At 40.3% G+C, this 12,112-nt stretch overlaps 1 long non-coding RNA gene across 1 annotated transcript; it reads left to right on the top strand.

Annotated features, from left to right (window-relative positions):
- Positions 1–3,185: 3,185 nt before the first annotated feature.
- On the top strand, positions 3,186–5,903 carry LOC109275612 (uncharacterized). The gene is made up of 3 exons (XR_002084261.2): positions 3,186–3,317; positions 4,012–4,880; positions 5,454–5,903. It is a non-coding gene; the product is annotated as an uncharacterized LOC109275612 (long non-coding RNA).
- Positions 5,904–12,112: the final 6,209 nt, after the last annotated feature.

Here is a 12,112-nt window from a genome sequence, read left to right as displayed (position 1 = left end):
CGACTTACGTTTCTACCTCAACTCAAACCAACATTCTCATTAGTCAGGCATCCATAGAGACTGAATTTAAATCACAGTAACATCGGTAAAGGATTAGAATCAAATAATCTGAAATTTGAAAAAGGCCATCAAGGAGTGCTTCCCACAGCATTAGTGACACCAGTCAGCACCCACCGGAGAAGCCCTTGTGTTGGTGGTTCGCCTCTTTAGAAAACAGCCAGGATCCATGGTGGCACAGCTCAGCCCTCAAGAAAGACCCTTCCCATTTGGACCATAAACCTTCTTCCTTGTAATTCCCGCCTATTGGTTTTGGTTTTCCCTCGGGAGCCGCACAACTTATCCATTCCTTCTTCCAGAGAGGCAGGAGATATTGTGACACAATGAACACACTCCCGAACAAAGTGCCCCTTTATTCATTCATTCTTAACAGAGCACCTTCTCTGGCTTATCCTCATTCCAGTTGTCCTTACTAGGAGAAGGCTTAAGTGTTCCATGACTCATCTAGACTATGTTGGGGATGGAGTCTATCAGGAAGTAGGCAGACCAGACACTAAACAATGCAATCTCAAGCAGAAAAAAAAATTTTGTTCTGCAACTCACACTCATTTGAGAAACCAGGGCTGACTGTCCATACCCACGAAGATGCATTAATGTTAAGTACCGTAACAGGAAAAAATTGTTTGACTATAAAGACCAACTAATTCCACCCCCATTCCCTCTTTAAGATCATTTTATCCAACTGCCATTGTGCCTCTGAATCTGCTTCCATCTCAGAGCTCTTAACATTATTCTAAAATGTTCCGATGTTACGACCCAGGTCAAGGATACTGAAGTACACCACAAAGCATTGTCAATGTCATTGTGCACCTTATATTAGATGGATGCCATTTCACTGACCTTTCATAAGATTATCAAATTGAAGAGCTCAGAGGAACCACAGGAATAATTTACTGGACTGTCTTCATGGTGTGAATGAATCAAGGTTTGGAGAGGTTAAATGACCATCTCACAGTTCGATAGTGAGTTTGTGGCAAAACTATAGTCAGATTCCAATGTTGCCACCTATAAATTCAGCATTTGTTTTATTTTCAATCCATGAGTTAATCTGCATTCTGGCTTCTACTAAGTTATTTTTGAAATCCAAGATTTCATGTTTCAATTTATATAATTGTTCAATGCAGTCTAAATATTCCTATTAAGTGAGCATAGAAAAAGAAGAGAGGTGGTAAATAAATTATGATTTTAATCCATTTAGACCATACATGGTAGAAATCATATGTAAATAGAGGCAGAACTATACAAAATTCAAGTATGCAGGACTAGGACCAACTAAAAAACAATATACATTTGTCATATTTGAGGCATATTTTGAAGTAAAATGAACAAATTATTATAGGATGTTATGTCAATGACAAAGGACATTTATCTTTCTTTTCAGCCTCTGAGGGTGTACTTTATACCATAACTACATAATTAGGATAATCTGACAGAAGAATTAATGCCATCAGTAATTAGTGTCAGATATCTTGGGTTCCAAGATACCAATTCCTTTTTTATTACCGATATCAAAATTTCATTAGTGTTGTCGCTTTTAATCATAAACTATGTAAAATGTATTCTTTTTATGCTTCAACCAGGCTCATCTGAAACGTGACTGAACATGTCACAAATTAACATTTGAAAATTAGAAGCCTAAACCCTTGTGTATGAAATAAACTCATATATATCTCTTCTCGGCCTTTTGGCTAAGATCAAGTGTGAAATAAACTCATATATAAAATATATTGTATGTTCTCCATATAGCAATATCTATCTCAATGCGTACATTATCTCTTGTTTATTTTCCTACAGTTTTGATAATACAAACAATGCTAGAATAAATTAAATGAAGGAAGGAAGGAAAGGCTTCTCTACCTTCCTTCTGCAAACATGCTTTGTTTTAACTCAGAGGCATGGATGGGCTCCTTCTGCCAATAGTCCACTTGCCATGTGGACTTGACTGGACATGTTGATTTCTGACAGAAGTGTTTGAATGTGTAAATGGACCCCTGTTTCTTGTTCACACTAGGGTGAAATTAGAAAACACTTGAAAACAGGGGCCATATCATCCCCACTTAAGTATCAGCTGAGGTTAGACGAGAGGGTCTTGGGTTTGCATTGGACATGCAATTTCAGAAAAACAAACAAACAAAAAGATTCAAAGACTACTCGTTCCACCATTTGGATAAATTGAATTTTTTGCCTTTCACTGACTCTGACAATGAGACCATGGTCAGAGAGCAGGTGCCACAGCATGTCACAATCACCCTATGGGTGTGAGGGACAATGGCGCAGTCCATGCCCTGGTCGGAGCTTGCCCTGTCTCCTCCACAAGATGGTCCTGAGCACACATTCATACAGACATACTAATTTTAGTATAGTTGGCATCAGAAAAAAATGTGTTTGCTATATTTTGTAATAAATAAGAATTCTGGGCAATGAAGTTGGGTCTTAGTAGCCCACCATAGGTAACAGTGGTCTAGAAGGTCACATCTTCTAGGAAGTTATAGACCCCCTTACATAAATGAAGGAATGTATTACATTGTTTCTGTAGAAATTACCAATAAGAAAAAGGCATTAACAATAAATCTCATAAAGATAAGCCATCTTCAGTTACCTTCTCAAAAAATAGTATATTTACATATTTTGAGCACTGACTATGGTCCAGGCACTTCTGTCTGGGTAGCTTCTGGATTCCATTATGAAGTCAGTCTAATACTAATCTCCCCTCTGTACTTATTGTTCAAGGAAGGAAATAACATTTCTTCTTGAAGACTGTCTCTTTCTCAACTTTTTTTGACAGTGTCCATTTCATCATCTCATTTGTCCAAACCTCAATGTGATCATTTTAAAACAGCATGTGCAGGAGTTTCGCTATCTAGATCTATATTCTAGACTGAAAGGGCATGTGAAATAAATACCCTGTTTTATTGCCTTAAACTTTTAGCCCTCCTCCTCGTGGACTAAACATGAACTGCCATTAAAAAAAAAAAAATGAAAAGAGAAGTAGGAACTATGCATACCTTTGTGTTTAAGGAATTTGCAGTTCTTGTTAATTCATTCAAGCATCTACAGTGGGAAACAAAGAATTATTTACAAAGGCTGTTCAAATGCTGCTCCAACAGACCAGATGGTGATATAGGAAATCAATTTCTTGCCATAAACGTTAAGCTGTTTACATTTTTATGAACTTTCTTTTCTTCATCACCTCTTTCTTTTATCTGTTTCTTAGTCTTGTTCCTCATGGGGGAAAAAAGGTATTATTTCAAAGAAGAAAGGTGAGTTTGGAAAACAAAACCTTTCATGTACTCTGAAACAGGAGTGAATGTTACTGTGTTAGAGACGTGTTGTAGGCACTTACATGTGTGTGTGTGTATCTTTATAATCCCTGTGATAGAATGCAAGATGAAGATTTTTTTAAAAGTTTTAGGAAGGTGCTTAAAAATCATTTCGGCCTTATTCATTTGTGTTGTCACTTAACTGTGTTCATCCCTACATTCCCAGTTGTGAAACATAGTAGAAATCCCATAAGTATTTGCTGAGTGAAGAATGAAATGATTGTGTGAATTAATGAAGGGATCTTAACATCATTTGCAGGCAGTTAATATCATTGGTTACTCACCAAGCATGCAAAGATGATGATTAAATTAATACAATGGATAATTATTGTCAAATTATTTTCACAAACTGTATCTGATTTGATGATCACAGTATTCCTTGGAGATTCCAGTAGCTTGTATCATTTTCCCCACAAAGGTTAAGTTTCTTACAGTCCTACTGACTAACCCAAGGTGTAATTGTAGTTTCCTAAGACCTTTATCAGAAGACAGCTGAAATAAAACATTGGAATGCTCTTCATATATTTAAAAGGTTAGTAGAAATGTGATAAAGAGGCAGTTGATATAGGACAAATATTTCAACTTTCTTAAAATACACACGGAAGAGGATATAATTTTTGTGCATGTCTTTAAGACAGGCAAATGAGCCAGTAAAGGGCCAATGGTAATGGAGAGGTAGACTTTAGCTGAAGGCAAGGAAGAACTTTCTACAATGTGGAATTTTCTGAATGTTCGTTAAAAAGTTACCTCACACTATTAAGCTCTGCCTTGTTGGAGGACTTCAAAGAAAAGAGCCACCTCTTGCCTGCTGGCTTCCAGATGGAAGCGTAGAGTGGAGAGTGGGGGCTGAATGACTCCTGGTTCTGAGCTTGCCTGTCAGTGTCCGACATCATAGGACATAATATTGCATAACTCATGGACTCTGCATGAATGGCGCCCCCTGGTGTAGCTTCAGTGCCCAGCATCCTCCGACTCCTCAAAAGAAAGCACGATTGTTGAACCTGGAACTCTTGAGCGTCCGCCTCTGTCTTTGAATGTTGTAAGAGAGAATCATTAAGAGGATGAAAATATGAGGGATTTTCCTCCATTCTGTATGTGAAGCAGCAAGAAAAAAAAATGTGAATTCTTTAGTTCTCTGCTAACTCAGGCTGCTTGGCAGAAGAGGCAATAAATTATTTCTGCTCCAGACTCTGCCTGACTTGCGCCCTCAGCACAGTGGGCCAGGCCGTCTCCAGTTGCAAAACCTGAAGCAAGAACAAGGGTAGATGAAGCCGCCGGCGAGCAGGCTATCCTTCATGTTGAAGGAAGGGTGACAGGAAGAGATGACTCTGCACATACTCATCCCATGACAACTTGTGAAGAGCCCTCAGCATCCTCAGGCACGACTATTTCTCCCTGTCCACAAACAAGTATTGACTGAACATCTATGGTGGGTAAGACAGTTGGGACCTAGTCTTCCAATGCACAGAAACAGAACAAAATTGAACACGAGAGCTTTTACAGGTAATTTTTCTTGAGTTGAAATGTCATTAAATTCAGAATTTGACTCCAGCTTTTCAAATCCATTTCCACTTGAAATCCTGACTGGGGAGAAGCTTTGTTAATCATTTGAGGTAAGCATTCCCTCTGTAATAAGCAGAGAGATGATTAAGGCATGTTGACTGAGGCCTACTAAGAAATGTTTCTTCCAGTCACCCCAAACTATTGGTTGAATTAAGGCGCTCGTGATCGCTCTGAAAATTTCATGGCATAGATTATAAATCCTTGAAAATATTCTTTATGAGAACCTCAACAGGAAGGGCCTGTTGGGTGGGTGGGGGTGGAGGTGGGGACTCTCGGTTCTGTAATGGCTAAAGCTTACCTGGCTCAGTGTGCCTGTTTGGCCTCAGCTGCGTTCCCTTACCCCTGGCCCCTCAGAACAGAGCTGTGGAAAACCTTACCTTCTGAACCCTTTTTGAAAGAGCCAATTTGATAGATAACCTGAAATGAAGGTGGACATTCTCCTATGTTTACAGAGTGGGGCAGCTATGAAATCTCCTGACAAGTGCTTGATATCCTCCCATGATTTTCTTCTAGACATGGCTGAACGTGCCTTTGTGACATAACCTCTTCCATCTGCCATGCATCATGGCCTCCGGCCCCAAAGAGCACTGCAGCCAGGATGGAGAGGAGACTCAAGGGAGAAAAGAAGACGATTGCATGGTGAGGTCATAGCTCATCTCGTTAAAGACATCAAAGCAGAAGGGGGGGCCCGGGTGGCTCAGTCGGTTAAGTGTCCAACTCTCGATTTTAGCTCAGGTCATGATCTCACAGTTCATGAGTTCGAGCCCTGCATCGGGTTCTGCACTGGCCGCACAGAGCCTGCTGGAATTCTCTCTCTGTGTGTGTCCGTCCCCTGCTCTCTCTCACACACTCTCTCTCTCTCAAGATAAATAAATAAACCTTAAAAAAAAGACATCAAAGCAGAACCGATCATTCCTTCACTGAGTTCTGGAATACAAGTGCACACACAACAAAAATGCACATGCAACCGGCACTATTTAGCAGTTTATTTCACGTTAGGCAAAGAGTTACTTCTATCTCGTGAAATCAAAATGCTCTAAGAGGGGCTTTATGGAAGCAAAAAGAACACAGATTTGGAACAAAATGCCTTTCCATCTCTGCCACAATCTAGCTTCATGACCCTAGGAGAGTTACTTCAGTTCTCCTGGTCTCTCCTTTCTCTCTGGCAGTGGCTAAGCGACCGCTTTCTCGCAGGATTCTTGTGAGGATTAAATTATGTAATAGCTGTAAAGTAGCCAGGACTGTGCCTGCAGATAGTGGGTGGTCAGATAGGTCAGTGACTATTGTCATTATTGTTGTTGCCCTTAGTTTAGTGTAGTTCATTTGGTTAGGGTAATGACAAACAGGACAAGGTTATAGCTTTGATCCCAGTAGACACATGACCTCACTGAGTCTTTCAAAAGTGCACAAAAGGGACTGACTGAGTGAGAGGGTAAGGACACATGACCAAAAACCCATTTGCCTCACTGGAAAAACATCTCAAAGTGCATACCTCCCACAGTGGGATTTCAGCTCAGGTCCTGATCCCAGGGTCATGGGATCAAGCCCCACGTTGGGCTCTGTGGTGAGTGTGGAGCCTGCTTGGGATTCTGTCTCTTTCTCATTCTCTCTCTCTCTCTCTCTTTGACCCTCTCCCCTGCTCGTGTGCTCTCTCTAAAATAAAAAATAATAATAAAATTTGTTTTTTCAATCCTCAAATATTTGAGAAAGACAGAGCTCCCTGCTCTAGGCTGTCGGGCTGGAAGACCTTACTTTGACTTGACGCTTTCATGTGGCCACTCACAACCACAGCAGGGCTTCAAAGCTCTGAATCTCTCCAAGGGAGTTATGCAAAGTCAAGTAAGTGGAGCATTCTTAGATGAAGGACAGTCTGTCATTCCTTCTTCATTCACTAAATTCTCCCTTCCCCTGGGCAATGTCTAGAGAAATGAGGTTAAAGAACAATGGGGAGGCTCAGGAGTTTTGCTCCTATTGGTGCTTGGTGGAATCAGATAATGGGACCCCATGTACTGTGTAGGGCTATTCTGAAGAACCACTTGGAGTCTGGGCCCCCTGGGATCAGTGTTGGGACAAGGATGAATGAAGACCCGAGGGTGCAAAATTTTGGGAAGCACTCACTTTACTGTGATGACCCTCTGCTTGTGTGGCCCTGTCCCTGGCAGTGAGTACGTCCTTAAGAAGGAGCCACCCACTGAGCAAAATTTCAGGAGGCACGGGCACTCAGGGTCATAAAGTCGTAGGGCCTGCACCTAAGAATGAGTGCTTCCTTAAATTTTGCTCCTTTGGGAACCTTGCTTGCCTGTCCTTGCTCCTGGCCCTGCTTGGGACACCAGGTCAGGGTTTTGGATACAGGAGGCTGCAGGTCTGTGTTTCTGGTGGCTGTACTGTTCTATTATACTACAGACACCTTAAAGGGTTTCCATTAAGATATCGGAATCAGAGTGAAATTCTCCCGTTGTCTGCTGTTGATGTCAATGGAGTATCTTACCCTTAGGAAAGTCAAAGTGTTTTAGGAAAATGCTTTCTTTTTCCTGCACATTTTAAAGGGGAAAAAACTCAACGTGGTACATTTCCTTAAAAAACATCTGAAAAAGAAAAATATAGTTGCTGAGTTTGAGTAAAGATATAAATATCTTTATATTTTCCACCGAAGTATTTAACTTATACAACATCGTCTTGCCAATATCCGGGGGCCCAGAAGCAATTTTCCCAACCCAGGGGTGTGGTTCCAATAAAACAGCCTTAAGAGTTCCTACACAGAGAGGATCAAGTTTAAACAATTTGGCTAGCTAGGAAGCTGACGTTTCATAGGGACCAGAAATGTTCTGACTTGCTTAAAAGCTACCACTCTCTTCCCATCAACAGGGATGTAAAATTCTCTAAGACACCAGTATATTTCTGTATATTCTGGGGATCGAGTTGGGGGAGAAAAATATGGGTCAGATGGGGTTCAAGTTTACAAGAAAATAGAAACAGATGTACAGGCTAAGATCTGTTTCTCAGAGTTTGTGAGACACTGACCCATTGGGTTTTTTTCCTCCCTCATTCAACTGTTTGAGAAATCTACCTCCTGGTAACCTTTCATGGCCACCCTACAAGCAAAAACAGTCCTCTGGCTATACCAGTTAATTCTAACTGGATCCACAGAATCTGAGAAATATGATTGCTGAAAGGATAATTAGCTGAAATGGCCAATCACGGGTCTTGATAACAGAGAGCCTTTAAATCTGACAAACTTGAGTTCTAATATGAACTTTGCCTTCTGCTACACGTGTGAGTAACTTCCTTAACTTCTCTGAACCTACCCATAAAATAAATCTCTGAGTGCAAAATAGGAGTCACCCGACCAGGTTGTGGTGAGTGTGAAATGTAGATAAAGCCTCTGAATAGAAACATTATTCAATACTCTTATCTCCCTCCCCCCTTCTAAGGATTATGGATTTAACTCAAGGAAGAGTCATAGATTTGAGAAGGAAAGTATCAGGTCCCCAAATTAATTCTACAAATGGGGAAACTGAAGTGAGCCTAGCAGGGCTGCATAATTTACTCAAGTCCACACAGCTAGAAAACATCCAATTCACCAGGAACACCCAGTTTTCCTGACACACTGGCCAGCATCTTACCCTCTAATTTACCAGATAGATACACAACGTAGAAAAAGAAGATCTAACGTTGGCACCACAGAGCACAGTTTCTTCGTACATGTTGTAGCCATCTACGAGCAAATTTCTCACTCAGCCTGAGTTCAGTCACCATGAAAGTCCTTACCTTAACCTGGGAATAAAGATGGGTGACAGCAATGGCTCTCTCCGGTGTTGGAAAACATGACATCAAAAAGCTCCCTCAGTGAGTGTGAATAGTGGAAAACAGAACCACAATGCCTTGTTTTACATTTGTGCCTCCCTTCCACCCGCCCCCCCCCCTCAAACCATGGTGCTTCTCACTGTCCTTTGATTACAACCAAATACATTCTCCTGTAGTTTCTCAGACGACTCATCAGCAGTTATAAACATCGTGTCAAAGAAGCTACGGTTTACTTTGCATTTATACCTTGTCTTCAGATGGGCTGAAATTCTGTTCTGTGCGCCCACAGCTGTGTCTACAACACAGAGACAAACACAGTACTCCAGTACTCACCACCCAAAGTCTTCTCAGAATTTGGTTGCACAAGTCATTTTTCTTTGCATTGTGAAGTGATTTAAAGTATTTATGCAAAGGAGTAGAGAATAAGCCAGCTGATGTATGCAATGTAAAACACACTGCTTCTCTGGTCAACGTAGTGACTCAAGAGATATGGAAAATCTTTTTTTATTATTTAAAAAAACATTTTTAATGTTTATTTATTTTTGAGAGAGGGGGAGAGAGAGAGAGAGAGAGAAGAAGAAGAAGAAGAAGAAGAAGAAGAAGAAGGAGGAGGAGGAGGAGGAGGAGGAGGAGGAGGAGGAGGAGGAGGAGGGGAAGAGAGAGAAGGAGACACAGAATCCCAAGTAGGCTCCAGGCTCTGAGCTGTCAGCACGGAGCCCAATGTGGGGCTTGAACTCACGAACCATGAGATCATGACCTGAGCTGAAGTCAAATGTTCAACTGACTGAGTCACCCAGGTGCCCCAAGATGTGGAAAATCTTAATGAAACATTTAATGCCATGGATTTTATACAATAAATTGGGTGCTACTTTATAATTACAGAATATATTAGATGTTCAAAAATTAAATGTAATGTGCGTATATTTATTACATAGCACCCTCTGGCTATGACAATAAATTACTGATGTTTAAAAGGCAGAGTGGAGGCATTTTTGTCTTGGGAACTGGAAACACATTTCTTTCCTTGACTCCTAAGATGAGACATGATGAAGGAAATGTTGTTCTCTCTGAAACAGAGGCATCCAAGGATGAAGTAACCCTTGTTGAGTATTTCAGACTTCTCATGGCAAATGTAGCCAGGATTCCCACAGGGAGAAAGTTACAGATCAACTATAGCTCCAACTCAGAGGAAGACCAATGTGGTATAAAATCAGAATGTGAGACATGAAGGGAACTTAAACAGGGTTTCTTCAGAGACTTTTAAACCCCAATGAAGAAATACTCCTTACACTGTGATCCAGAATAGGTATTCAAAATGGAAACAAGAGTTGCGCAAAAAATACTTCCCCTTAGGACTAATGACTCATTCTGATATTTTCTTTTCTATCCTCTCCTTTTTGATGTTTTAAACACTGGTAGCAATTCACTAAATTGTTTTTGCAACCCACTAATTGGTCCCATCCCACAGTTGGAAAATGCTGATCTAGCCCAACTGTCTCATCTTACACAAGAGGAAATAAAGCCCTAGATAAGTTTAATATAACTAAGTATGCATTTAATACAGTGCTTAGACTAGAATGGATTCATGTTTTCAAATTGTTTAGTAGAGGGAAGTAACTTAAATAAAAGATGATAATTCTGGGTGTTTGCGTTCAACTGCAGATTTTACCTATATATTGGTACTAGGCTTCCCGGTTGAGTTCATTCATTTCATCTAAATTCCCTAACACCTTTTGGCTTTGATTTTACCCCTACAAATTAAACCACTATAGTATAAATGCATTCCTTGCTAAAAATAAGGCATACATTTTTGCCTTTTTCATAAAGAATCACCGCAATAAATTATTATCTCACACTAATTAGGTGCAATTAGAGTCAGATCCAGCCATTTGTACCAACTCCTTTCATACATAGAAAAGCTTCTGCTTTTTAAAAATGATATCCAAACTACAAATATGTCCAGAGGAAGAAGAATATAACTCATGGAAGAAAAAGATTCAAGTTCAAGGCAATGAAAAAGAAAAAGTAAAAGAAAAAAAAAAAGAAAAAGAAAAAGAAAAAAAGTGGGGGGATGGGGAGCAGGATTTAGGTCCTTTGTATTTCCATCATATGACCCCTGATTTGTGCAGGTAACATAAAAATAGACACAAATTAGAGTTGTAACAGGAAACAAATCCAATAGTTCCCTTTATACAACTTTATAGTGAACTGATAGAAAATTTTATAAAATTATGGCACATCCAGGAATAAAAACTTGGATTAGTGTCTTCACAAAACCGAATTGTCAAACACCCATCATATTAGATTAGTGTCAGTGTTTGGCTTCACCCTAATGAGTGGGAAAAGAAAATGGCACACAAGCCAGTAGGAAACACCCCTTTGTTCCCTTGGGTTCTCAGATTCTCAGAAGGTAAAGGGAAGAAATGAAGCAACTTAATGACTTATGACAGATGAGGCATCCTGGATGCTCAGACTGTATTCTCAAGAGTCCACTCACCTCCCCGAAGCACTCCAGGCTGCAATCCTCCCTTCGGGGTAAAGACTCATTTAAAAGGGATGCAGGAGACGTGGTGTCCCTTGTTGAGGAGTGGAGAAGGGCACAGGGACTCTTGAGAAAGAGAAAAGGGTCAATATTCATGCTCTGGAGAGAAATGAACTTCCAAATGACTGTTAAAATCTTCTTCAGTCTCTCAAAGAAATACATCTTGAAATATTTTGTCTGCCAATACAGACAACTTGACTTCTCTCATGTAGAAGGATTTGGATTCAAGGAGGAGAAGGGGTCCCAGTGAATAAAGAAGTCTATCAACTTCACAAGACTTTCATCATCTATAGATGATGTTCAGATAAAGTATCTGCTGAACAGATATTTTAAAAGAAAAAGTAAATTATTCACTGGTTGGCTAGTCACAGAACCATGGGGCTTTTTGCAAAGAGTTGGCTGGGTGTGTTCAATGACTTCCTGTGCTGTTGTTAGCTGTAAACACTACTAACAAAAGGGCATGTACTGGTTTATCTTGCATATAAAGCCTCTTCTCTATAAAGACTCTGATTAACAGATAGGAGTGAGGCTGTGTGTTCCTGCCTATTGTCCTAGATGGTTAAATGGACAGATAATTGTATACAGTCACCCCTGGAGCCCTAATTTCATAGAAACAGTACGCATTTAGTGGATCATGGCTCTTGCATTTAATTTTCTCTGTGTTACGATGGATGGCTTCCACCCAGAATTCATTAACTGACGTATATATATAACAGCGATTTTCCTTAAATTTTTTTTTAACATTTATTCATTTTTGAGAGACATACAGCATGAGCAAGGGAGGGGCAGAGAGAGAGAGGGAGACGCAGAATCTGAAGCAGGCTCC

Source organism: Panthera pardus, unplaced genomic scaffold (assembly GCF_024362965.1).
Source record: "Panthera pardus isolate Hobbes unplaced genomic scaffold, ASM2436296v1 HiC_scaffold_15, whole genome shotgun sequence".
Classification (NCBI taxonomy): domain Eukaryota; kingdom Metazoa; phylum Chordata; class Mammalia; order Carnivora; family Felidae; genus Panthera; species Panthera pardus.
The sequence above is the reverse complement of the archived record's forward strand: the minus strand, read 5'-3'. Positions and strand labels throughout refer to the sequence as shown.